At 40.4% G+C, this 27,698-nt stretch overlaps 1 protein-coding gene and 1 long non-coding RNA gene across 8 annotated transcripts in view; one reads left to right on the plus strand and one right to left on the minus strand.

Annotated features, from left to right (window-relative positions):
- The window catches only part of LOC116460195 (uncharacterized), a 101,508-nt gene extending 99,275 nt beyond the window's left edge, over window positions 1-2,233 (plus strand). For both annotated transcript variants that reach the window (XR_004245744.2, XR_004245745.2), the window contains one exon: window positions 1,838-2,233. This is a non-coding gene — a long non-coding RNA (uncharacterized LOC116460195). The remainder of the gene's footprint in view (window positions 1-1,837) is intronic.
- The window catches only part of RCAN2 (regulator of calcineurin 2), a 290,327-nt gene that overhangs the window by 43,986 nt on the left and 218,643 nt on the right, over window positions 1-27,698 (minus strand). The window lies entirely within an intron of this gene.

Here is a 27,698-nt window from a genome sequence, read left to right on the forward strand (position 1 = left end):
TTCATTCTCACAATACACTTATGAGGCAGATGAAGAAACGAGTTAAAAGAGATTAAACGATCTGCCTAAGGTGGTCAGCTCGTCAGTGACAGAATGCAGATTTCATCCCAGAGGACTATCTATGGCAGAGGGAAGCTGGGTCAATATGGCTTCATCCCTTTCAGTGCATCTCACCCAGTGGGATGGACACATCTTTTGTCTTCATCTAGTTTTTCCTCATGCATATCTCATAGACCAGCAGCAGTATGAAGAATTCTTGTGCAATCCTAAAGAAATGATTGGAAATGAAAGAGAAGCTGGTTCTCTCAAAAGGAAGAGAGCTTCACATAAGCAGCTCAGATTAGAAGCGCCTGAAAATTGGATCGTATTGATGAAACTTGGTTTCCTCCATGTGTGTGGGTGTGTGGGTGTGTGTATATGTGTGTGTGTTACACACAAAACTTCAGGATTGTTGAATATAGGCATCGTTCAGTGCCAAAACCATTGTCAGCTAAGCAAGAAAATTTGACTGAGAATTCCTTTTTCTCCATGTGGTAGAAATGAAAGTTTAGAGAGAGCTAGGGAAGCTGGGTAAAGCCAGTAATTTATAGATAGTGTCCACTATAATTAGGATGACTACACAATGCATTGTCCAAGCTAGGAGGGGGGTGCTATTAATTATGCTGTGACTTCAGGACTGTCTTGGGCACACTGGATATGTGGTCACCAATTGGTTGGTCCTCTGAGTTAGTAATTCTGAAACTGTGGTCCTCAGCTCACTGGAGAGATGTGACAGTCCTCCTGATGAGTGGAACCTGTCAAAATGTGCAGGCCTTCTCTGCAGTTCTCAGCAGCAAATTATGCTCATTCCATAAATGTGCTTTCTACCTAGGGCTGCTTATTTGTGATCTAATAAAAGTTACGGAATAAATTTTTATTCCATAAAATTTCATAAACGAGTTTACAAAATGATTCTAGTTATTCAACTTAAAAATATGGCTATTGCTGCACAACTCTTGGTACTCCTGTAGCACATGAGCATGTGAAGAGTTGGAATTCTTGCAGCTAGTAGAAATAATAATCATCACTAACACCAGTTCTTCCTAAATGCAGACACTGTTCTAAGTGCTTTACATCCTTATAGTCCAACTTATGGATAACAGATCAGCGGTGGCAGCATCTCCTGGAAGCTTCCTAAATAGGCATTATCTCAGGTCACAAGTCTCTAGACCTACTAATTTAGAATCTTTATCTCAACAAGACCCCCCAGATAATTAGTATCCCATTGAAGTTTAAGAGGTACCAGTTTAGAAGACATGGGTTGGACCATTTAAGACCTAAGCACTTCTGACTCTGAATAAACTGATTTATACAATTGTGCTACTGAGATTACCAGTACTGTCCTTGGGTGTTAATAGTTCTCAGTTCTTTGCATTAATTAATGCATTAACTCTTGTTGACTGGTTTGTTCTTATGATCACGGCATTGTTTTTCCTTTGATTATTATCGTGTTATCTGCACGTTCTTTATTTTGACTGAGTTTTCTCCCCACTACAAAGAGGGAACACATTGGGTAGGTGGGACACTGTTGGAAGTTCCCATGAACAAGTGAAGAAGAGAATGTACAGAGACATTCAAATGGTACAAGCTTTGACCTGAGCTGATTGGTAATGTGACCCCCAATCTGCCTAGGAGTATCCCCGGAAGAATTTATTTCTGCTGTTTTATGTTGCCTAATCCTGGTACATTTAAGATGAAGCAGTACATCCATGAGAATGAGACCATCCTCAGGCTTTGCATCATGGATATAAGCAGCAGATTCCCTGATCTCACTCAATTGTAACTACTTTTCCCACAGGGTCCCAGTGATCAAGCTTTGTCTCCAGCATCATTTTAACCTCTATTCTTGGAAGGGACACCGGAGGCGACTGATTCCAACCCCTCTACTTGAAAACTGAAAGATGCAAAGCACAGAGTAGGGGATGACATGCTCAAGGCCCCATCACCAGTTGGAGGCAGACCTGCATAGAACTTGGGACATGAATGTAGGCACACACAAAACCCAGAGACATTCCACCAACATTTAAAATCAAGAATCCTCCCTGATATATTTTGACCTTGTAAATGACGCAAAGGGTTTGAACAATTCAAAACAAACAAACAAACAAAAAAACAGGTCTAGGATAAGTTTTTTCAAAATCATCAAATATAAATTTCAATCCAATTTTTTAATTTCATAAAACCAAAGCCAAAAGAGGTTGAGTGATTAGTTAAAGGTTATGGGCAAGTGATGGTAACGTCGAGCCTCTAATTCATGCATTTGCCAAGCTCTAGCTTTGAATGATATTGTAACTTGAAAGGAATAATGTTGTTCTTTTTAGAAAATAATATGGTCATGGTAGACCACTTGGAAAAATATACATAAACATAAGGACAAAGTGACCCATACATTAAAGATAATCATTGTTAATATTTTTATTAAATGAAAAGCATTACATTTAACTTTACCTAAGTTTATCAGAAAAAAAGAATTAAAGAGGGTAGGTATGGTGGCTCATGCCTATAATCCCAGCACTCTGGGAGGCCAAGGTGAGAGGATCACTTGAGCCCAGGAGTTTGAGACCAGCCTGAGCAACATAGGAAGACCCCATCTCTACAAAACAAACAAACGAAAACGAGGTGGGCTGAGTGGCATGCACTGGTGGTCCCAACTACTTGGGAGCCTGAGGTGGGAGGATCATTTGAGCCTGGGAAGTTGAGGCTGCAGTGAACCATGATCATGCCAGCCTGGGGAATAGAGTGAGACCTTGTGTAAAATAAAATAAAATAAGAAATATAAGAAATATGAGAAATTGCTGACTTTCAGAAAAAGATTTCTTTAAAACAAGAAATATTCATTTCCTGAAGGAGTCTTCTATACTTTAAATACAAATCTCAAGAAAAATAAATTTATGTTTCTAGGTGTAAAGTCTGTCATCTGTCTTAAGAAAATCAGAAGATGTTATAATACTGATATCTAAATAAAATTTTAAGACTTCTATTCACTAATTTAAAAACAACCTGAGCCTACTTAAGAATAAAATCATGGAAAAGGGCAAATTTATAAAATATTATATAAAAGTAACAAAAGCAGTGGTAGAAAAAAAGAGCCACATAGAGAATTAACTGTAATGGTCATATATGCAATAAACAAAAAATAAATTTAGAAGAACAGTCAGTGACTCTCTTAATTCTTACTCTAAGTTTCTTGACCTGTGGGAGTTTGGATTTGCTGTTTCAGAAAACACCATTTTATTCACTTCATTAACAGCACAAATTTTTACTTGTTTCATTAAATAATCATGTCTGTCTCATTTTTTTCCTCCTAAAATTCCTAAATGCGTTTCTACTGTTGTTGAAGAGAGCAGACATAAGCCATTATCTCATTGGTAACTCCACAAAATTGTACTTCCAGGTTCCTAATTCTATCATTTGTGTTATTATATTAAATGTGTTCTTTAATAAAGTCACTCATCATAGAACCCTCTGAGGTGGTGTCTCACTTTCAATGGATCGGGTTTTAGACCTGCCGTATAATAGTCATAACTGGATTTCTCTTCATCTAAATCTTGGGTTATTTCAACTGTTTCATGTATCTCATATCTTCCTCTTTCTTGGAGTAACATTTTACGTTGTGTGAGAAAACGTCTTTGAGTAGGCCCTCTCCTCCCACGACAGTGAGAGGTGATAAACATTTCAAGTCATTGACTGGTCAAATATGTGTGTATTTTGCCATCACCCTAGACTGATAGTTTGACTTAGAACATAATCCGGGTTAAGAATCACTTCAATTTTCCCCAGAATATGACTCCATTGTTTTCTAGCCAACTGTGTTATAGAAGACAAGTGAGATCCTGGCCTTGTTTTGTCTTTGGAAGCTTTACAGAATTTCCCTAATTTTTTTTTTTTTTTGAGATGGAGTCTCGCTCTGTCGCCCAGGTTGGACTGCAGTGGCGCGATCTCAGCTCACTGCAAGCTCCGCCTCCCGGGTTCACGCCATTCTCCTGCCTCAGCCTCTCCGAGTAGCTGGGACTACAGGCGCCCGCCACCACGCCCGGCTAATGTTTTTGTATTTTTAGTAGAGACGGGGTTTCACCGTGGTCTCGATCTCCTGACCTTGTGATCCACCCACCTCGGCCTCCCAAAGTGCGTGCTGGGATTACAAGCGTGAGCCACCGCACCCGGCCAGAATTTCCCTAATTTTGGAGTTCAGAACTTTTATAGTAAAATGTGACTAGATGTGTGATTTTTTTTTCCTGATTATTTCTGGAAGGCAGGGGTCAGCAAACTAAGCCCAATCTGCCTGATGCTTACTTATGTTTAAATAAGGTTTTGTAGTAACACAGTCACGTATTGTGTTTTTGTTACATATTGAAGCTTTTGTGCTGCAATACAGTCAAGAAATATGACCTGCAAAACTTAAACTATTTACTATCTAGTTCTTCACAGAAAAAAAATTTGCTGATTGTTCCTATATAGCATTCAGTGGGCTCTTATTGTGTCTTTGTTCATAGTTTCTTCACATTCATATTTAGATAATTTCTTCCTCTCCATTGCTTCTACTACCTTCAGCATTCCTAGCTGGATATAGAATTTCTTGCATGTATTATCTGTTTTTCTTTTCTTCCATATTTTCCATCTCTTTGTCTTTTGACTCTGTATTCTCAGAATTCCTTTTACATTATTTTTCAGATCATTAACCTATTCTTCAGTTAGGTCCATTCAACTCTTCTGCTAAATTTTCCAATAAATTTTGCCAGCACAGGAATGCTTATTTTGTTATAAGATATCTCTTTTTTTTCACAGCAGCTGTGTTCTTGTGTTACAGCTGTCATAGCCTGTTAAATCTTTCTGCGAATATTAAATAGATCTCTTTTTTAAAAAAGATCTTGTCTACTTTCTGCATAGCTCTGAATACTCTAGGTCACCTGTGCTCTTGGTTTATCTCACTAGTTATGTATCTTGCTGTTGGTTCTTCTCAAGTGCATGGAGATCCTTGGTCATGCATTCACAACATTAGAATGAAGCTGGTAAGTAAAGATGGCTGGAGGAGTGCCAGCTGCAGCTGTGCAGATACAGGCCTTTTTTGGATGGCAGGCTGAGCCCTGTGAGTGGAGATTTTGTGTACAGGAGCTTCATTTAGGAGTGCTGTCAGGATCAACACCTGTGGAGACCTGAGGGACCCAGGATTGGGCAGAGGGAGGAGTTGAACTCAATGCAGTCCCAACAAAGGCCTCAGCAGATTCAAGGTGGCAATGAGGGGAGGGGTGCCCTTCACAGGCACCCCCAGTTCAGGATCTTATGTTCCCCTCCCCTCTCATGGAGCAGTCACAGGTCGAGAGCTATCCCTGGGGAGGGAGCATGGCCCTGGGAGGTGATGCCAGCTCTCCAAGGCTGAGGGCTATTCTCATGGAGGGACTCAGCTGAGAACATTCAGCTGCCCATACTTCAGAGGTAGCGAATGATTGCTGCAGGCCTGCTTGAAGATCTGGGCTGCTCATCACAGCTTCACTACATCCTGGATGGGAAGACTGGGGGCTTGGGCTTGTGGGCAGGAAGTGCTGACAGGCTTCAGGACACAGAAGCCAGGAGGAGTCAAGTGAGTACAGGGCCCCAGGACTAAGCCCACCAGAGTGGCTTTACTCTGGGGCAGGTAGAGCCTGCTGCAGGCGGAAGACAGAAGCGCTGACTCTGAGAGCTGCAGGAGTGCCAGGACCTTGCTGAGGGGCAATGGGCCTCTGCACCATCTGGATGATTCTTTTAGGCCATTCGATGCTCCCACTTTGTGCCATGCTCACAGACCACCCTCTCATGCCTGATTCCTGTGGAGGGGTCCCCTCGGCTCTTTGAGGTTGCAGCTGGCATCGTGGAGAAGGTGGGTCCCCGAGTCAGACTGAGCTTCTCATCAATCAGTGACGTGTATTTGCTAGCTGTGTGTGATTGCCTCTCTTCTCAGATGGTTCCCAGTGATCCTCACATCCTGCTAAGCATGCCCTTATGCAAGCCCCTCCCTTTGAATATGGGCTGGATGCAGGGATGTGCTTTAAATAATACAATCTGTCAAAAGTGATGGGCTGTCACTTCTGAGAGGAGTGCACACAAAAAAACTGTGACTCCTCATTTTATTCTCTCTGGCTCCTCTCAATGGCCTCTTGTGATGAAGCAAGCTGCTGTGGTGTGAGCTGCCCTCTGGAAAACCCCACATGGCAAGGAACAGGGGGTGACTGCCAGCCAACAACCAGAGAGGAACCGAGGCCCTCATCCAACAGCCTGTGAGGAGCTGAATCCTGCCAACAGCCACTGAGTGAGCTTACAAGTGCTTCCTTCCCCAATCAAACCTTGAGATAAGACTGTAGCCACAGCCAGTTCTGTGATACATCTTTGTGAGAGTCCCCGAGCTAAAGACCCAATTAAGTCATGCCTGGATTCCTGATTCATACATATGGTGAGAGAATACACGTGTTGTTTTAATTCACTGAGTTTTGGGGCAATTTGCTACCTATTGGACAGAGTTTTCCAGAGAATCAGAACCAACAGGATGTGTATGTGTCTGTCTGCCTGCCTATCTCTCTATCTGTCTGTCCATCCATCTGTCCATCATCTATTTAATGAGAGAAAGAGATTTATTCTAAGGAAAAGGCTCATGGAGGCTTGACGAGACTGAAATCTGCAAGGTAGGCCAACAGGCTGGAGAGGTAAGATGAGTTGCAGCTCCAGTCTAAAGACAGTCTAATGACAGACTTCTTAGTCAGAGAGGTCAGTCTTTGTTCTATTAAGGCCTTCAACTAATTGGATAAAGCCAACACAGGCTATGAAGGTTAAACTGCTTTACTCAGAGCCCACCAATTTAAATGTTAATCTCATCCAAAAAGCACCTTCATGGAAACATCCAAAACAATGTTTGACCAAACATCTGAGCACAGTGGCCCTGTCAAGTTGACACATAATTAACCATCTCAGCTACCCAACCACAGACAACAAATCCACTGGTGAACTAAGGCCAGTACTTAATCCCACCACATTTCCATCCCTGCAGCTGTATAACAAAAATTTGAAGATTATCATAAAAATTAGATAACAGGATACTTGCAAAGCACTTGGCACATGCTGCTCAGTAAACGTCAGTTTCTTTCTCTTTTTCTTGCTTCCTTTCCCTTACTCGTGGTAGTAGTAGTAGGGATAACCTGGATAATGTCCATGATTATTCTGGGAAGTAGAAAGAAATACATCTCATGCCGAATTAACACATAATACTGTATTTTGTACACCAGTCTCTTTTAGGTTTAACTGTTTCCCTATCACTGAAAAACTAGCCAGTGTCACGTGCACCACTATAATGAACAGCCAAGTAGGTGACGAGAGTCTGTGCTGTAGTAATTGGGCCAAGGTAAAGCCAACTTTTAACACTCTTCAGATATAAGCTTTATATCACAAAACAGTAACAGATATTATCACTTTTCAATTGTGAAGAAGTTAAGAACCTTGCCAAAAGCCACTCAGCCAGTGACAGTACAGCTGGGATTTTAACACCAATGTTTGTCTCTGAGGCTTGTGCCCTTTTCTATCAAATGCTTGCACAGTCCTGTCCATTGTTATACAAAATAGCCAACATTGCTAAAAAGATGAACATGGCAAAATATTATCTTAATTATCACCTAAAGCTTCAAAATGGAGTTAAATATGGGTTATACCCTTTACAAGGACGTTCTACTTCTACCTGCCCCTCACCTTCAGCCGAGTGAAACTGATCACATCCTCCTTAGACTCTCTACTGAACCTTGTACATTCTCACATCATAGCACCTGTAACAAGTTATTGTGCTTCTTTAAAGAGTCTACTTCTTGTAAAACTATTGCTAGCCTCTTGAAATAAGGGACAATGACTTAATCCTGTTAGGTGGTAGGTTTATAGAGGTTTATTTCATTATGCTTCACAACTCACATATATATAGATGCATAAGTACTTTTATGTATATTAAATGTCACACAATACATAAAAACAAAACAATTGGAAAAAGATACATCAAAATGTTAAAATGTTTTTCTGTTATAAAACTGTGTTAACATTCTTTGTCTTTTGGGCATACTCTTTAATTTTTCTATAAGTATGTAATGTTTCTATAATTGGAAAAAACAAATGTTAAAAATAGGACTTTTTTTGAATTAAAATAATAATTTTCAGTCTGTATCACTCCTAGAAGAAATTGATTTCATAAGTTCATTTTATATTCAGTAGATACTTTGTTGTAAAACTATAGACTCTTTCCTTTTTCATTTGGTCCTGAGTTTGTCTTTTGCAAGTTTTAAATGGAGGTTCCAAGATGTTATGAATAAGTTCCATGTTCACCATATCTACACCCCTCTAAGTGTCTTTCATTGTAGCTGTTTTGCTTAGAGTTTAAAGGTGTCTGATCTTTACAAATATTCTTGAATATTTTACCTGTCCTGCCTTATATAAGCCTTCATGGACCTTAGCTATGTCTGTGTTTGTTTTTGTTTTAAGGAATGGTACCCAAAGCTGTGGTATTTTTAATTTCAGGAGCTGGTGTTCTAGCGTCTTGGAAGAGGGCAGCTCACGCTCACACTATTTTCCCTAGTGACCTTCCTGATGGACCAATATGGTTCTTTTTAGCCAGCAGGGAAATTGGGTTAACAGACTTTCTGACATTTATTCTTGCTTCCACTAAAGATGAGGGCACGGAATTCACAATTTCTCTGCTCTCTCTGTTTCATCCATGAAAACATGTTTTGCATACTACTAATAATGATAACATTAACATTATGGTGTTTATGTAGCACTTTAGGGTTTATAAGTTGCTTTCACATATGTTGTCTACCTTTGATATTGATTATATCATTGATGTTCATAATCCTCTGAGGTACACAGAAGAAGCATTACTATTACCACCTTTCAGATGAAGAAAATATGACTTAAGGAGCTTAAGTGATTTTCCTTTGCTGAAGTTAATCTCTTCATTCTAGTTGGAATAACTAAAAGTTATAACCATAGCTCCTTTATCACATGAGAAAAAATCTTGTGCAGCATTGTAAAAATGCATAAATAATAAACATGAACAGATAAAAATAAAATTATAAATATCTCAGGACCATTAGGTATTTTCTCTTTATACAATGCAGAAGAGATTAATCAACATTGATTTGGCTGAATGGCTGTGTCCACCTACGGCATGGGCATTTTCTCTAAATGAAAATGTATCTGTTGAGCCAATCATGATCATTTCCTTTTTAGAGAAGTGTAAGAGTGTGGCAGATTTTTTTTTTTAATCATGAGTTGTGTGTTTCTTTTGTGAACAAGCCTAATCCCTGCATTTTGTTCTTAGGGCACAGTTGGCCTATAGTCAGCTCTATGAAAGGCTGGATACATAAGATGCTGAGAAAGATGATGAGGAGTCAGCTGAATGGAGCACAGCATGGAGGTTTACTATGGATCACACAGCAAGCAAAATTTGGACTCTGATTATTTTATCATTTACTTTCCAGCAGCATTTTGGCTGCCTTCCTGTTTATGGTTCACATATTAACACAGAGCTTACTTAAGACAAGAAGGTATTCAACCTGCAAACCTTTGATAAGGGGAAAGTGTTTGCTCGAGAACTTCTGTTTTTGGAATGCTATTTGCATTTGAAGAGGAATATATTAATTGATGGTTTCTTTCACTGAATCCCATTACTCTATTCAGGTAGCTACATGTAGGTCATCTACTGCCTCAACTGTGGAAGCACTTGGCCTTGGGTTCAAAAGCTAAGGTACAGCTGCTAGCACAAAATATTTGGAGGTATGTTTGCAGAAACAGTTGTTCCATCAAAGAGAAGGTAAACATTCTCTAGCCTAGGGAAAAGTGGGAGTGTTAGAGAAGGGAGCAATAAGTTTTGTATGCTGATGTGGGTCTCTGAGTATGGGCTCTGCATCCCCCCGCCCCATCTTGGTCACAACCTCCAAAAGGTGGTAAAATTCTGGGATCCAAGTGAGTTGAGAGATCTGAAACAGACAGCACCTGTGCCTCACCACCTGGAGAGGGAGGACTGACCAGGAAAGCAGCCAGCCTCCAGAATCCCTCTCCCATGTCCTATTTTAACAGTAGAGCAAACATGGCTGTGTGGACAACTAGGCAGAGAGGTCCTGAGACAGCCTCAGTGGATTTCCCATAGTTCTAGAGTGTAACGGGGGAACCACCAAGTACCTTCTGAATTTTTCCAAGAGGGGTACAGATGTAGGCTGAGAGAGCAGGAGACCCAAGGAGACCCTTTGGCCAGGACAAAGAAGATGGAGGGTAACCACATGGCCTTTTAACAGGAGAGCAAATGGAAACATGGGCACTTCCTGCCATGAGGGATAGATGTAGATGACTGGAACCAGCAGGCTGAGAATATAGTGGTGGATGTTGATTGGTTAAATTTAAACAAGGTCACTGTCACTCTTAACAACCATATCTCAACATTTTGACAATGTATAAGGGTTTCATTTTATTTATTATTTATTTTTTGAGACAGGTCTCACTCTGTTGCCCAGGCTGGAGAACAGTGGTGCAATCATCACCTTTTTTTTTTTTTTTTTCCACAGTTGATCAGGAAGCCTGTGTAAGGGTTTTAAATTCAACATCTGCTTGGGAGTGGTCAGAATTGACTGAGAAAACCCTGAGGTGGCTAAGATTACATTCCTATGATCAGCAGACTAGGGTTTTACAGTAGATGTTTTTTTGCTACAAAAAAAAGGACATTATTGCTTTTGTTTCCCTGAGCCAATTGCCTTTGAAGTTTGTAGCCTCTATGCCCCACTAAAGTGCATGATGAGAATGCAATCACAATGCAAAACAGTTGGTGAATTTGCCAACACTGGACTTGGCTCCATCATCTTCTCTCAAATAGAGACCTCCTCTAAGCCACTCAGATGACACCCAAAGTCATTGTTCTTTTAATGGCTGGACACTAAAAATCATAAAACCTTTTTTGTTAGCTTAGTATAAGCATCACTTAGTTTTTTGTTCTTGAGAAAGAAAAGCTATTTGGTTGTCAGAGGCTAGTGATGACAAAGTGCTTGTAGCATGGCCACAGAGCTAAGACCTTCATTTTGCTACACAGCTATTGAGACACAGGCTCTTCTCCAGCACTCTGTCTTAGAGCTTGGTTAATTTCTCATGCTCTATCCATGCAAATGCCACATAAAATAATCATATGGGACCAGAAAATTTCTTAAAGTATGGAAGATGTTCCACAAATGCAACAACAGTAAAGGAACATCCACTATGAGGTCATCACCATTTTAGTGAGCTGGGTTCTTTTCCCAAATGAAGAATATTTGAAAGAAAAACTATGGGCTGGGCGTGGTGGCTCACACCTGTAATCCCAGCACTTTGGGAGGCTGAGGTGGGTGGATCACAATCTCAGGAGTTTGAGACCAGCTTGGCCAATATGGTGAAACCCCATCTCTACTAAAATTACAAAAATTAGCCAGGCGTGGTGGTGTGCACCTGTAGTCCCAGCTACTCGGGAGGCTGAGGCAGAAGAATCACTTGAACCTAGGAGGTGGAGGTTGCAGTGAGCTGAGTGAGCCATGATTGTGCCACTGCACTCCAGTCTGGGTGACATAGCAAAACTGTCTGAAAAAAAAAAAAAACAAAAAAAAAACACAACTATGCAGGGTTGGTGTGTAGAATTCTAGTGGATATTATTATATCATGAGAGGTTTCCTCGGAATATCTGCCTTCAATTATGGGCATCAGCAGCAGTGCCCATCATAGAGTATACTTTGCCATGACACAAGCTCTGAGAAGAGACAAGCCCCCACCACAAGAAGCAGCAACTGTGTCCAGGAGTATGTAAGGTGTGGCCACAACTAGGAGCTCTGTGGTCCCATGATTTAAATATCCCACCATCAAAAGAGGCATCCATGAGACCTGTCAATCTGCACTGGCCAAAACACAAAGAACATGTTTAAACTCTAATCTAGTCACCATCAAACTGTCCCTGTTTCAGATCTCAGGAGTTATACACGGTCTTTCCCACAAAATGCTACTTTGGGGAGTATTTTAAATACAAAAACCTGTCTGTGTTTGAAAGAAGCTGTCCCACAAGCTCGTACATAAGGACTTTAAACTGCAGTCACACTTTTTCAACACTCAAGCATGGGAGTTGAAATTGCGCTGAAAGCTCTCTGGACTGCATTAAATCATCCTCTTGGCCCTGTATCGCTAGTTTATTTCCTCTTGATGGAGCCTTTGCTTCCCAGATAGGTTGAATAGATCAGCAAGCGTGTATGTCACTTTGTGAGCTAGACAGGGCTAGAGGTGAGTGGCAGCCTCCAAACAGATGCCTGGGTTGACTTCCCCTGAAACTAGGTGTGAGTTTCATGAAGTTCTTAAGCAGATACCATCAGTACTATCAGGCCTTTATGTGGAAATGGAAGACAAATGTAGGCCGGGAATGCAGCCTCTGCCTGCAAGGGCAAGAATAAAATATTGTTTTGTTCTGTCAAAAAAGTAATTTAGAATGGTGGTTGAGGAAAAAAGAAAGATCAGCAAAACTGTCCCCTTTGATTGTCTGTTCTCAAGTCTTTTATTGTTTCATTTGTGGAACGTGTTGGTTTTCTATTTGTACATCCATCTCTGTTCTATCACAAATGGGCTCAGATTTCCACATGGCTATTTACCTGATCTTGTTAATTTTCCTGTTAGGAAGCCCAGTGATCTGGGTAAAATACCATTCTTGGTGAAAATTATTTTCCCATAGGAGGAGAAATGGCTTTTTCTATAGGTAGATGACTATAGAACTAAATATTCAAACTAAGACACATTTCAGTGTAAAAGAAGGTGTTGATAATTATGGTAGGAGGACTAGTACCCAGCAGAACTGTCCTGGGCCAGTCGGGATGTGTGGTTGCCCTATCAATGGATCATGAAGAACAATGTAAAAATAAATCACTTTCTTCAAAGTAGACAATAAATTTTGTGCCCATAAACATTCATTGACTTCACTTTTTAAACCTTTTATTTTTATAGAAAGTAGGTTTTAATTTTACTTAATTTGTTTTGGTCTATAAAGAAGGAACAGTTCCTGCACCCTCTTTCACCACCTAAATATTTTTTATTTATGCCAGAGGGAGGCATAGATGGGGCAGGGTGTTGGTGGATGTGGGGAATGGAGTGCTCTAAAGGGTTTTACTCAATTGAATATTTAATCTATTTCTGTCTTCTTGAGTAGCTACTCCTCCCATGCCCTCACCCCACCTTATGATAAAAGGATCTGAAAAGAGGGAAACTGCATTCTCTGAGACAAAGTGCTAAAAGTAGCTGCAGCTTTTCAGGTCACTACTCTGACTTAGATAAACCTGACTTGACATTAGATGTTCAAAGATGGAGGCTCTCTAAAGAGGTAACTTAGCTCTACCAGAAAACCCGTTTAGGGGGATCTCCTAGCTTAAAAGTCACAATTGATTTTCCCTCATTATAAAATAATAATAATTACCTGATAATCTTCAGGATACCTCTTGCCCATTTCTATCCATTCCCTCTTCTTTGCACAAAAGATGTCACCTAAGACATCCATGAAATGCAGACCAGTATCTTAGCCCCCAAAGGACTCTGGAGACAGGAATCCTTTTATTACCATTTAAAGTAATTTACTTTAACTTTGTATTTTGATATAATTTCAAGATTTAGAGAAAAGTGGCAAAAATAGAGTAATACAAAGAATTCCTATATACCCTTCATCCAGATTCCCCAACAGGCGTATCTTATGACATTTTCTGTATCCTTTTGTCCCACCCATCCTTTACACACACACACATACACACACAAAAAAACCACACACTTTATCCTTGAATCATTTGAGAAAAGTTTCAGATATATGTCCTTTTACCTCTAAAATGTTTTATATATTTACTAAAATCAAGGACATTCTCTTCTACCACCACTGTACAATTATCAAACCAGGAAATTAACGCTGATACAATATTATAATCTATAAACCACTTTCCATTATGGCCAATTGTCCCATTGATGTCCTTTATAACACAAGAAAATCACACATAAGGTACTGAACAATTATCATCTCTCTTTAGTCACCTTTCATCTGGAACATTCCTCACTCTTTGACATTGACATCTTTGTATTGTACAGGCTAGGTATTTTGTATAATGTCCCTTAATTTGGATTTGTTTGCTGTTTCCTCATGATTAGATTCGGGCAATATATCTCTGGAACGCTGTTGCAAATATTTAAAAATTCCATGTACTGGATGCTTATTTTCTAATCAACTCATCCCTAAAGCTTCTGTTTCAACCAAATTCTACTCCTTAACTGCATGCCTTGATCTAATATAGTCAGTGACTCTCGACCTTGGCTATGCGTTGGAACCACCTAGGCCATACCAGACAAGTTAACCAGAATCTCTTGGGTTGAAACCTGAGCAATGGTATGTTAAAAAGTTTTCCAAATGATTCTAAAGTGTAGCCAGGGGTTAGTATGTTTGTTCTTACCCTTGAATAGGTACTAAATTTTCTTAGTGTAATGTGAGAATTCACAGTTTGAAGACCTTCCTATTCTATCCATCTTGACAAAACTTGATCAATGAAAGCCAAAGTCTTGCTTGCCAGCAAGAAGAGCTGTTGATTCTCACTGTACCCTATATCCTGACAGTTTGAATTCCTCATAACCTGGTGGACATTTGTGGGTATGTTAGCAACCAGGCAATACCAAAAGAGTGCCCAATTGTCTCCTTCTTTTGAGATACACTAGCAGAATTGTCTTGCTCTCGAGAGGGTTGCTTCAACCTTGGCACTGTTGACATTTGGAGCCAGATAATTCTTTGTTACAGAGAACTGTCCTGTGCATTGTAGGATGTTTGGTGTGAGCCCTGGCCTCTATCCACTAAATGCCAGTAGCACCCCCCTAACTGTGACAAAATGTTTGCAGATATTCTCAAATGTCTCTTGGGAAGGGAGGAATTGCTCCCTGTTGAGAAGCACTGCTCTGTACATTCCTGCCTCCAGATCTTTGATCAAATATTCTTCACACCCATCTCCATTTGTCAGTTGAATTGGGGGTGGTATAGTATATATGTGGCTATAAACATTGGCTTGGTTATCAGACCATACTGGGTTCAACTTTTTGATCTGCCACTTACTGTAGGAGAGCCTTGCTCAAGTAATTATGCCTTTGTAACTCTCAGTCTTGTCATCTGCCAAATAGGAATAATAAGAACAGCTCCTTCACAGGGTTGTTGTGAGAATTTAATGAGATAATGCACAAGATGTGTCTGATGAATAGTAACTCCCCAAAAAAGGGTTGCTGAATGAGCTAGTGCATATAAAGTGGTGAGTTAGTGTTTGGCACATGATAACTCAGTAGCTGTGAGTGGTTGTTGTTATCATCCTTATTAATGATGAAACTATGGCACAGAGTGATTCAGAGTCTTGGTCAAGATCACATAGCAAGTTAATGGTAGAACTAGGAACAGAAACCATGCCTTAGTACTCCTAGTAAAATGCTGTCTACTCCACACAAAGCTTTGAAATACCAAGGACAATTCCAGGAAAGATGAAACTCTTGGCCAAGTTAGCTCTGGGCAGTGCCATAATATCCCAGGCTTGGCAGTAAAAGTGAGGTGATTAATCATTTTGAATTGGAGAAGTCAGAACTAAGGTCATTCAAGGGAGCACTTAAAGGTATAGAATCTCTTACCATCTCCTGAAAATAACTTTTTAAAAATGAGAACAGAAAAGTATTAGGAATACTTTAATCTCTTATAGCCAGGAATTGGCACACCAGAACATTGAACCTTTACAAGATGTCAACCCTTAACAGTTAAAAGGATCTTCACTGAAATCTTAGGTGAACATAGTAGAGATGAACACTCAGATTAGAAGACCACACACACACACACACACACACACACACACACACACACACACACACACAAAAGCACACAGCAAGGCAAATTAAACTCCCAGGAATACTTAGCAGGCACCTCCAGATACCCAATAACCATGTTATAATATAAATAACTAAGAGGGCTTTCTCTCCTTATAAAGCTGTATTTTAAAGGGGATTCTACTGGTTCAATGAAGCCTTGAAGAATACTGCCAAGATGCTGTAGCTTTTTATGAAATATCAGGGTAGAGAAGTTCATTCATCATAACCAGTGGGCTAGAAGCCTGTGCCATCCATTCCTTCTCCTCTTCAATAAAGAAGTTGGGTATTAATTAAACTGAAGGAGTCTTAGTAGAGTGGTTAGCGAGATGCCTCAGGGAGGTATGTAGACACACATGCATGTGCATACATGTGGGGCATGTGTGTACGGATGTGTATGTGTATGTGTGGCTATTTTACTAAGGAATAGAGATGTCATCTTTTCCCTAAATCAATCATTTCCAAAGGCAATGTTAAAAATATTATCAATCAGTACAGTTCTAGAGTATGCATTAGCCATACCCTTACGGCAGAGGCCAGTGCTGTGTAGGTGTTACCTCTTTAGTTGCTGATTGGTCAGGAAGTTCCTGGAGAAAGGGTCAGGCAGCTGAGGTTTGGGGTAGAGTAAGGGAGGGGGAGAAGAACAGTCAGAGACACCAGGCCACAGCTACCTAGGAATGGCAGTAGGGAATTAGCTTGACATTTTAACAGGCATGTGCTGACTAAAAACAGCCCTGGACATATGTCCAGTTTATGGCATCTGCCTTTATTATAGGGGTTTGCAAGACCAGCTCTCAAGAGCAGAATTTCTCAAACTGTGTCTACATTTGGTCTGTGCATGAAAATACCTTGGTTTGCTCATCAGAACCACAGATTCCTGGAGTTGCCATCTGGGAATGAATGTTTTAAACAAGTTTCCCAAGTGACAGTTAAGCAGCTACGGGTTTCGATCCACTTTTCAAAAAGTGTATTCAAACAATAAGAAGCTACTTGTGGTTAAGAAAGCAGGCATGACTTTAAAACAAGTGAAAAGGGAGGTTTGAATTATTTAATCAGAGAAAAGGAAGGCTCACCAGTGATGTAGCAGCTTTCAAACAGTACCAATTAGCCTGTAGAAAATGGGTTCCTCTGTGCTCCAAAGAAAGCTTGAAAAAGAGAACTGAGCTAAACATTTTTCTCTTATTTTGTTATTTTTCTATTTTTATTAGTGATTCTAATATATTAATAATCAGAGATGCCATATGTTGAACAGTTACTATATGTTGGACATTATTCCAAAGATATTATAAGGCATGATGTTTTTGATTTTATTAACAGACCTAGGGAAATACTAGTGCCCCCATTTTACAGATAATGAGACTAAGGCTCATAGTGGCTAGGTAATTACTTTGTCCAAGGTCACACAGTTAATAAGTAGCAGTTTTTCTCTAGCATCCATTAACCACTATGCAAATCTGCCTCCCATTATCATCATTAATGGTAACTTTCTTTCACTGAGTACCACCTATACTGGAAGCACTATAAGGTCAGGGACACTTTCTGTCTTGTTCATTCCTATTTGCCCAGGGCCTAGCAAAGCCTAAACTGCCCAATTAAAATGTTTTAATTGCATAAAAGAGAAAGTTGAATGACATGCATTTTAGAACAACTACTTCACATTTCCCCTAATAAGCATACATTATCCAAAAGAGACCACTCAAATATCCAACATACAACTTGTGTTACTGCTGTATTATTGTGGTTACTGATACCTCAAAAATAGGTCACACTGGGCTGGGCGCGGTGGCTCATGCCTGTAATTCCAGAGCTTTGGGAGGCCGAGGCGGGCAGATCATGAGGTCAGGAGATCGAGACCATCCTGGCTAACACAGTGAAACCTTGTCTCTACTAAAAAAAATACAAAAAATTAGCCGGGTGTGGTGGCTGGCACCGAGATCGTGCCACTGCACTCCAGCCTGGGTGACAGAGCAAGACTCTGTCTCAAAACAAACAAACAAACAAACAAACAAACAAAAGGTCGCACTGGTCAAGAGAAAATGATGCTGTCTTAATCCTTAAATTTCTCTGAAAAGATGACCCTCTGTCTTCATCTATTGAGTATGTTTGTGTTCATTTCTAAATCGCACTGTGAAACCAAAGCCTGTTTTTGGACCACTGATCTAGAGCTTAGGAGGAGACGTTCATCGTTACGATTCAATGATGGCCCCATAAGTAATCTTATACTTGAAGTTATTGATGGCCAAAGTGTACAGATCAATTTGGCAGAGAACTGCTTTCAGGTCCTTCCCGGCTTTCAATGCAAATAGAGTTTTACATCTTTCCAAAAAGCCAATTCCAGAGGCAAAGGCAGGGTTCTGGCCCCAAGTCAAACCTGTCTTTTCCTCTAAATATTAAACGTACAACATAAAACCTCAGCATTCCAGAGTTAGGGTTATCTATTCTAAACTTTCATTCCAGAAGTGAGAAATCTTAAGCCCAGAGCACAGGTGATGCTCAAAATATTTGGAAATCTTTCTGCATGGAAACTGCCTGACCAGGGGCTGGCAGGGAGGCAATAAGCCTTTACTGACTGAATGATGGAGAAATCCAGGGAATCTCAGGAAAGGGGCTGAGTGGCCAAGGCAGCATTGCAGGGCCCCTGGGTAAAGGATATTTACCAGTATAAACATATTCAGGCCAGGTGTGGTGGCTCACACCTGTAATCCCAGTACTTTGGGAGGCTGAGGTAGGAGGATCACTTGAGCCCAGGAGTTCAGGACCAGCTTGAGCAACATAGCAAGACCCTACCTATAAAAACAACATTAGCTGGGCATGGTGGTACACACCTGTAGTCCCAGCTACTCAGGAGGCTGAGGTGGGAGAATCACTTGAGCCCAGGAGATCGAGGTTGCAGTGGGCTGTGATTGTACTACTATACTCTAGCCTGGGCAGCAAAGACCCTGCCTCTCTCTAATTAAAAAAAAATCCAACCATATTTCAAGAATCTGAAGAAGGGGTACAGACATACCAATGTGAACAAATATTAGCCATGGCCCAGAGGAAAAGTGACTTATCCCCAGGAAGTCAGTGGCAAGGACAAGAACTCTGATTTTCTGACTTCCCTCCCTAGGTATCTGTGCAGCCTTGTTCAAGATATTTTCTTTTTGTCCTCAATATTCAGGACTGCCTTGGTGGTGGGTTGTCATCAACATAACCCTCTGGATATAATTTGAACACATCAGTTTCCCAAAGGCCCCATTAACTGAGATATTAGAATACTTTCCCATTTTATTATGAGGTTTTAAAATAACTCTTTACTACTGCAATTAAATATAAGTATGAATAATACAAACTCATCACACTGATTTAAAATGAAGAGAAGCAAAGCGAACTTTCCTCGTGGTACAAGTAGTATAATTTTAAGTACTGAGCAAAGCCCTACTGTGTGCTTGGATTTTTAACACTCCACAAACCTTTCCAAAGACCTAGTTGCTGAATCTAGGTGGCAGTTGGTTAGATTGCAGGTGCCAGAGGGTTTAGAAAAATTGGGAAATGTGACTTGTATGGATTTTAAAAATTATATTCTGGTAAATTTGGTTTATAACATCAGAGAATACTTGAGTGATTTTTTTTAAAATAAATGAGAAATAGCTTGAACTGTTGCCTTAAAGGATAAAGGGATAGAGTTAATGTGGGCCGAAAATTTGTACCTTCTCATTGTGAAATATGGTGAAAGGTTAAGAACTCAAATAACAATTTAGTTGAAAGGCCTTAGAGCCTAAAGGTGGCTCTTAGGTTGGAGTAAGGATATGTAGTCTCGGCAGAGTGGGCATCACTGTCCCACTCTGTGACTCCAGGGATATGGGGGTGCAAGTGCAAAGCTGGTGAATGATCCAGCCCAGTGAGGCCACCCCAATGTTTCTGCTGTCCCAGAAGGGGGAGATAATGTCATGACTATCTGGAAGGGAATGACTTGCAAACATGAACTCCAAAATTGGTAAAAGAAAGAAAAATCACTAATTTTAATAAAACCCAATAGACCAGAATGTGTAGTTTGCAGGAGCTCCCCAGGTGACTCAGCTCATTTGTTAAGATTTTGGTACTGCTGCAACAAAGGAGAAACTGACATTTGCATCACGACTATTCCTAAGTGGTCCTCAAGCTTTTTTGCTGAGGGGGGAGCCTGAGACACAAGTGAGAACAGGCTGGTGCCTGAGTGAGTCACTGTGATGGAGTGGTGGCCGCATGGCATCCACAGCCTATATCATTTCAGGGCCAGCTACTCCTGGCTACTGTATTCCTGCAGCTCTGTCTCTGAAGAGCTGACACAGTTCTTTTTCCTGTAGTTTATTTGGGAAAAGCAGTATGTTACTGCAATCTTCATGAGTTATGGGATATAGGAAAGTATTAAATATTCAACTGTTAAGATGCCTGTTGAGACATCCGTCCTCCATAAAAATAGCACTGATTCTTTCAACCTTCATTAATTGTTCTCTTATCTACTTCCACTGAAATCAGATTCTGTACCACACAGGTAGCATTTGATTATACACTATCTATATATAGCATCTATTTGTTGATCTATACGTGTTTGCTTTGCTTTCTCAAATATTTATTAGTTCACTAATACTTTTGGGTCATAATTTCTTTAACTACACCTAGAGATGCACACACACACACACCCTAAAACCTTATTGAATCTCTAGTTGTGTGTGTGTGTGTGTGTGTGTAAAATTATGCAACATGTAATGTTCACCACCATTGCACCATTAATGATAACATGTGATGCTTAATCAAATGGATATTTAAAAATATAAATCAATTTCGGGCTCCACCCTATATCCAGGGATGGAGCCTGGGACTCTGGATTTTACACAATTGCTCTAGGTGATCTTATGCAAGTGGTCCAATATTACATTTTGAGAAACACTGCTCTAGGCTCTGGGACTGGCATAGTTCTCTGGTAATGTAAGAATTACCTGGAGAGCTGTTTGCAATGGCAATTGCAAAGTCATGAATAAAGAGGTTCTAATTGAGGGGGTCTGGAATGAGGCCCAGATGCAGGTGATACATGGGTCAGTTTGAGAATGACCTCTCTAGTAGGTGCCCAACAAGCATTTCTTGGTAAGTTCTTCTAGCTGCTTGAAGATAACCACATCCTGAATTTGACTATGAAAATGTGTTCCTTACCTACTTTTTCTTTGTTTATTTTTTTTGGTATTGAATCATTTTATTTTTCTACCAGATCTTTGCTATCATTGGGTATTATCTTTTAAAAGAGTTTTTATTCTTGTCTAATGTTACTGGAATCTTTTTTAAATTTTAATTTTTATTTTAAGTTCTAGGCTACATGTGCAGGATGTTCAGGTTTGTTACATAGGCCTACTTTTTCTAGAAGCAGCTCAAGAGTTAGACAGACTGGACTTCTGGCTATGCCATTTACACAGATGTTAGGTAAGGAGCCCATTCTTTGGGTCACTGTTTTTGAAGCTGTAAAATGGTATATTTATGATTACCTTGCATGGTTATTGTGAGAATTAAAGATGAGCTGCATGAAGCTCCTGGCCAATTGAATATTATTAATAAGTAGCAGCTATCGTAAACAGGTATTGTAAAATTAAGTTTAGCCTAAAGTTGCCTCCTTACATGTTTGAAGTTTGGCCTAAAGGTTTCTCCATGCCTAGTGAACTGTAACCTAACTGAATGTATAAACAGACTGTAAACTCCAGTCAGTGAGTTTGTGCCAAAGGCCTCCAACTGTTCAAACTGTTCGAATAAGGCAAATGCTGACCTATACCCAATCTGGCTGTTTCTGCACCTCACTAGCATTTTCTGTTTGTCATTTTCTTTTTTCTCTCCATAAATCCTTTTTACTACATGGCAGTGGCAATTTTGCAAATTGTTCTTTGCTCCATTAAACTCTTAAATTTAATTTGTCTAAGGTTTTTCTTTTCATGCTATTACATATCATGCAGCTCTTCTCATTCCCTAAAAGTAAGGATATAAAATTTCCCACAAATGTAGTATCTTTACACAGTTATGCCGATTTCTAAGGACAGATAGCAGAAATATATGAGAAAGGAGAAGTGAAAGGCATCAAATTCTGTTTTGGCCAGAATAAAGATGGACCGTCCAGGCTGGGGTGGAAGGATTGGCATGATTCTTGAGAAGGTAAAGACATGTACAGAACTTCTGGGAAGCTAGAGAATATTCCAACAGTTTTTCTCTGTGGACTGAAGAACAGACATGCCCAGGCAGTTAGAAAGAGCACTTCAAGGCTGGGAGTGGTTACTCACGCCTGTAATCCCAGCACTGGGAGGCTGAGGCAGGCAGATCACCTGAGGTCAGGAGTTCGAGACGAGCCTGACCAACATGGAAAAAACCCATCTCTACTAAAAATACAAAAAAGTTAGCCGGGTGTGGTGGCACATGCCTGTAATCCCAGCTACTCGGGAGGCTGAGGCAGGAGAATTGCTTGAACCTGGGAGGCGGAGGTTGCGGTGAGCCAAGATCGCGCCATTGTACTCTAGCCTGGGCAACAAGAGTGAAACTCCATCTCAAAAAAATAAAAATAAAAATAAAATAAATAATAATAATGAGCACTTCAATACCCAACCAGGCAAAGAACCCTCACTCCCTGTGGTTATCTAGGAAGTGACTGGCAGAACCTGCTATCATGCCATGGTGGAGAATGGGAAGAGGTCCTTCAGGTAGGCACAAAACTTTGCCTGAAAGGGAGGCTAAGAGATGAGAACACACCTAGCACACCAAGGCCTTTGACTTGTTCACAGAGTGACTCTACAGGTGGCAGGGCTAAGTGACCACACCTCTGCTGGCATTGTGGCAGAAATGGATTTTTGTTTAGCCTTTCAAAGGAGAATTTGGTCTTCACTTTCTGTTCAGTTATACAACCACTTATGTAGCCCAGTTCTGGACACTGTGCTGGGCACTTCGTGAAGGAAGATGGATCACACAGGCCCCTGCCTGGAAGGGTTTAATGTTTACACAAACCTTTTCTTTTTCCCTCTGTGCTACCCCCCACTTCCCAAAATACACACACGTCTTCCACTCTTAGATTACTGGTACATTGCACTAAACGAATTTCTCTGTCCTGTGATATCATTAGCAGAAGCATGACTTCCATTATGGGTCCCTTTTCATTTAACTTCAACTGATTGAATTTTAGACTCAAAACTTTTCACAGAAGTAGAATATTCATGATCTTTAAGTATACACACATTTAATAGGCTTTCATTGTCATAGATTTAACCTCTTTAGAGAAGATTCAAAGCCAAATTGTGAGGTTCTCCTCAGGGTCTGGCTTGGAGCTTCTTTTTATAGGTGTTCTGGAAAGAGTATGGGACTCCTGGAAGAGGCCATGGGTGCTGTGAGCAAATAGCTGTTCTTAAATCTCATTTTCCTTATCTGTAAGATGGTGATAATATCAGCCTTCCTACCTCACTGAGTTAGTAAACTAATTTGAAAAGTTAATCATATGAAAGTGCTGTAAACAACAAAGAATAATAAACCCGAGGATATTAATGTCTAGCCTTCCCTACACCCAAACCCCCACTCTCTTTTCTTCTTGCAGGGAGGGGGGAGGGTTTTACTCTTATTCATCCAATGAATATATTCCTGAGACTTCTTCCTAATTAAGGACTTAAATAAGAACACAGTCAAGTCCTCAGTAGCAGACTCCCTCTCTTTGCTGTCAGAAGTTCTCACGTTGCAGCAACAGGCAGCTGGGCAAGAGAGGACCTGCACAAATGATAGAAGGCTGTTGGGAAGACCTAATAAAAACCAGTCAACTAAAATTAAACCATTAAAAGAAACAAGTAACCATGGCAGTAACTTTTGGAGAGTAGACCAGCTTTCTTGGCTCTGAGGCTTATTCTCTCATGGGGGATCCTTCCCATGAAGGAATCCCAGGCACCAGCAAGTGAGGTGTGGTGTGAATGGGAATACTGGCTGTAACTCTGGCTGGCTGCCCCAGCTGCCCATCTGTAAAGCAGATCTCGAGTTCACCCACCTTCAATATTCCCTCTATGGATCCCCTCTGAGGATTCTAATAGAGGGGAGAATCCTCAACCTATAGGTGATTTGAGGCTAAACAGACCAGTAACTGTTGTTTTCCTTCCTATCTAAACATATTCAAAAAGTTATCTGCATTTCTGAAGAAGTAGAGAAGCAGAAATGAGGAGTGAAGGAAAGTTTCTCAAAATCCTGATCCCGTTATTTATTCCTAGATTTCCTCTTTCATCCCTGAAGTATAGCTTTTGGCCTAGGAAGGCAACCTCTTGCCTTAGGCAGGATGCCCTTAGCTTAGTCTCTTTCTGTATCCCAGTTCTAATGACATAGCCAAGTGATCTTCTGATTGATGCCTGTCAACTTGCTAGACTGAAAGTTCCATGAGGTCGGAAGCTGTGTCACTATATCCACAGCGCCTAGCGCAACACCCAACAGGGAGCAAACCCAATAAATATGTATGATGTAAATGTAACCTCAAGCTCAGGCTAGTTAATTTCCTTCCTTCCCTTTCTGCAATTCTACGGTTTCTTAAAACACACATGTGAGACTTGCCTATTTAAAGCAGAACTATTTCTGTCATGGGGCTACATATGCGGCAAGCTGGCCATTCTATGGGGCTGATTGGTGACTGCAGAATGCATCAGCTATGACTGACAGAGCTAGTTTAACAGGGAACACAGGGCCATATCTCAGATTCAAAAACTGGGTCTGAGGCCAGCTTCCTTCCTCTCCTACATGGACCTTCATCAGTTGTCTAGTGGAGACAATAACCAACTTCACTATTTTTCCCCCCAGGCCTGGGTCTCTGGACAAGAACACAGCCTATGGTGAACTGCAACGAACTAGAAAGAGTATTCTTTTATTGAGGCAAAGAGTTGGGTTGTGAGAATCTAAAGTTGTTAAGCCTAATACTGGTTGGGAAGCCCAAGAGGAAACATAAGATGTCCTTTTTATACTGTAGACCCTATGGAATGCCTGAGTAAATAAATTATCAGTGTGTTTCCAGATTCATCTGTAATAAGGAGAAAAAAGATATTTTATCTTCATGTTATTATGTGCTAATGTAGAGAGTGGGCTGAATATGAGGACAATGGGTATCACGCAGATACTTCTTCACAGACAGTATGTAAGATGACAGCTCCTCATTCCCACCAAGCATTTAAGTTTAAGAAGAGTAGAAAAATAGTGAAATGGGGAATCATTTAAGGGCAATTTGCAAATAAAAATAAAATTATTATAAATGTATATCAAGGTAACTAACTTTAAAGATATCTGTGAAAGGCATTGCTAATCATGGATGATCCCCTGCATCAATTCTTCCTTTGAGTAAAAGGACCCTCACCTCAAGTTTTACCAGGGAACACAGCTGCTCATCTAGAGACTACATTTTCCAGCCTCCTTTGCAGCTAGGTATTACCATAGTACTAAGTTTGTGCCACTGAAATGCAAGTGGAAGTGATACATGAAACTTCTCAATCTCCTTGTTAAAGACTGTCCTCTACTTCATGTTTTTCGTTCCCCAAGGTTGGGAAATAGAGACAAGTGAAGCAGCTGACTTGGACCCGCAGGTGGGACCAAGTATGGAGCATGGTAGGGCTTGCTTCCAGGATCTCTGAATGACACTGTGGAGCAAAGCTACAGACCCTCCATGGACTGCCAGCTACCTCTGAACAGTGATGCAGAAAAAAATAAAATGCATCTTAGGTAAGGTGCTGCATCTGTAGGTGTCTTTCTGCAGTGACTCAGCCTGTGCCCCAATACAGGATTTTATCCATTTGGTACTCTAAGAATATGCGGGAAAAACATAGAAAGTCATGAACTAATGCAAATTAGAAAATAAATCCTAATTTTGTAGGTGGAATCAACAACCACTATATCTTGTGTATTAAACAATAAACAACATCATAAGTCAGGGATGAGATATTAAATGATGAGAAAAAGAATACAGAAAACATAATTGGGATGAAATTTGCAGGAGGTCACTTTGTCTATTCTTAGTTTATTGTTCTGTTCAGTGATAAATGCAAGCCTGCAGCATTTGAACTTTATTTGAACTCTTTCTCCCTCTCTCACAATAGTCATAGTCACCCTTAAATTTTCGATGAATTATTGTTCCAGAATAATCTTAAATATCAGTAAATCACTGTGCCTAAAATCATAAAGAAAAATAAGCCAAATGGAACAAAGTCTATCTTGAAAATTCAGAAAAAGCATAGAAGGAAATGAATCATTAGAACAGTATTAATATGGTGCTGTCAAGTTAATTGGTACTAGCCAAAGATATATGACTAAAACCATGAAGACGGAAGCCTGAAAGAATTATATTTCCTGCAGTCAACTTACGTATACAGAAATATAGTAGCAAGATCAGGATAATAGGATTTAGGTAAAATGACTTTGAGGAAATTACAAAATTTATTGGTGGAATTTGGAAGTCTAATTGAAACTCATGGGAAATAGTAAAATTGATACTACACTCTTTCCTCGCAATCCCTGACATGAAAGCTCATGGATCAATACAGCCAGGACTGGCCCACAAAGTGCAGCCCATTACCAGCAGGCCAGTCATGACCTTCACCTGATGGGCAAGCCACGGTTTCATGAGCAGGAGGAGTTTAAAGTTTAGGAGCAAAGAGCACTTTGCCAAGGTCTAGAAAAGGGTAGAAGAGGACAAGGGGAAGCTTCCGTGATGAAATAAGAAATTTAATCACTGTGTTTCTAAGAGGTCTTTTATTTATATCTTAAAAACTCAACCACAGAGTGGGGAAAAAAAAAAAGCTGAATCCAGCTGAACTGAAAGAATCTAAATGTTAATTCACCAGTGGTTTTTTTTTTCCACTGGTGTTATTTTTGCTTTTTAAATGAAAGCAGGAAGGGTGAGAGGAAGGGAAAGACAGGCAGGGGGACGTGAGGAGAAGGTATATGATGCTGAGTGACAAGTGTGTGAAGGGAGGCAGCTGTGGAGTGCCACCAGTCCCAGCGGTGGGAACCAAGTTTGCCTACAATGCCAGTGGAATCAGGTGACTTCACCCTCAGGGATTTCCCCCTCCAGGCACTGCAGGGCTTTGATTGGAAGTTCAGAGTGGAGAGTGCTTTAGGAAGGAAACTGAATGATCGTTTAGTGTCTTTTTCTTCCTAACAACAACAACAACAAAATTCATAGAAATATGCCCCTTACATTCTATTTTTTTTCCCCCACAGACAAGATCACCCTTACTTAGGACAAAACATTTCCTAATCACAAACTTTCTGTGATTCTGCAGCCTAACTTGGCTAGGACTTCTCTCATCAATGTCTTCTAAGGATACACCTGCCCCTGAAATGCAGTTTTGTGGTGCCCTATGCATACCTAAGAAGGAACCCATAGTATAAAGTGGCACATGTATTTTCTTGATCCACAGGGAAAGTACGTGGAATTTGAGGTGGTAAATGATGTTTTAAGCAGGCAGAACAGCACTGGCAAAGATACAGAGGCATGAATGTGCAGACAGTATTCGGCAACCAGCAGAAGGAGCTCAGCTTTTTCCAGTAGTTTACTGATGCCTAAAATTTCTTACATTCTGCAATTGGAATTGAAAGCCTTAAAATGCAGATACCCCTTGAAATTGCCTGGTCAGCAAACTTCTTACTCTAAATTGTAATTAGTCAGTGGGGCAACCGGTGTAACACCAACCTCAGTTCTTTCTTGTTCAACAGAGAGAGGATACAATGACTGTGCTTGGAAAGCTACCAAGAGGGAAGGGTGTGAC

This window comes from Hylobates moloch, unplaced genomic scaffold (assembly GCF_009828535.3).
Source record: "Hylobates moloch isolate HMO894 unplaced genomic scaffold, HMol_V3 SCAFFOLD_20, whole genome shotgun sequence".
Taxonomy (NCBI): Eukaryota; Metazoa; Chordata; class Mammalia; order Primates; family Hylobatidae; genus Hylobates; species Hylobates moloch.